At 37.5% G+C, this 1,167-nt stretch overlaps 1 protein-coding gene across 8 annotated transcripts in view; it reads right to left on the bottom strand.

Annotated features, from left to right (window-relative positions):
- LOC106870248 (zinc finger protein 474) overlaps positions 1-1,167 on the bottom strand; it is a 162,360-nt gene that overhangs the window by 20,108 nt on the left and 141,085 nt on the right. The gene's annotated exons all lie outside the window — the stretch shown is intronic.

The raw sequence follows: 1,167 nt of genomic DNA on the forward strand, positions 1-1,167 counted from the left end.
TGGCGAGAGTTTGCCCTTTAGGAGCGAATTTTAAGATTTAAAATTGAAAATTCAATCTTACAAAAGAAAAGAATATCAATGTGGCTTCCCGAATCATGGGAAGTGATGGCTGTTGGAACAGCCATTATAACATTGCTTTCCCACCACTAGCTGATGTGGTCAAGAGACGAAGCACAGGCGGTGGCGACAGCAGCAGTAGCAGCAGCAACAACAGCAGCAACATAAGTAGCAGCAGCTATGACGAGCGGGATAAAATTTAAAATGACTAAAGTACGGACTCCACCACCACCAACAACAACAGAAACATTAATACCATGAAAACAGCGGCCCTTCTTATTTCTAAGCAAAATGAGAACGGGCTTGCACAAGCTTGTCGTACAATGGAAAAATCCGAGTTGATAGAAAAAAAAATGTTAAGTGACGCCAAAGCACACTCAACAATGAATGGCAGGACAATTTTCCTGAAAACGACAAAGGAAACACCGGAAGACACTAAAAAAATCACTTTACACAAATATATTTCGATAAAGATCAGGAGACTGGAGTGAGCGACACAAGGGCAGATCGAAAATACCTAAGGCCAGTCTGGGGATTAAAAACTTACGTCGCCTGGTGCCTGCATGTGTTTAATTTGTGTTATATTTTGTCATTAAAGAATCAGAAATCTTTTGACTGATGTTTTGAGGTGGTTTTTTATGCGTCAGAGGAAAATTTTGCCTAAACAAAAAGCTTGAATAAGTTTTTCGGGTGGAACAAAGCAAAGTGAACTAATTAAACTCTTCCAAGATGACAAGCAGCGAAATTTAGAATGATCGAGGAAAGGAAAGCGTTAAGTGAACCCCTAATAATAATAATAATAATAATAATAATAATAATAATAATAATAATAATAATAATAATGATAATAATAATAATGATAATAATAATAATAATGCCCGGATGCAGTACCAGGCAGTGGTTCTCATGGCTTCTGATCTTAACTGATTAGAAGTGTTATCATGTACATTGTTTTGTCTTGGTATAAAAAGATGGTCTACAGCAAATATTCTGCTTAATACCACAACTTTGCTTGTCAGTTGTTTGACCTTAACCAGTTGAGCATGTCTCTTGGTGGCTGACGATATGTGCATCTCTGATCATGAGCAGAAGTAGTGGGGGAGCATCATA

Source organism: Octopus bimaculoides, chromosome 15 (genome assembly GCF_001194135.2).
Source record: "Octopus bimaculoides isolate UCB-OBI-ISO-001 chromosome 15, ASM119413v2, whole genome shotgun sequence".
Taxonomy (NCBI): Eukaryota; Metazoa; Mollusca; class Cephalopoda; order Octopoda; family Octopodidae; genus Octopus; species Octopus bimaculoides.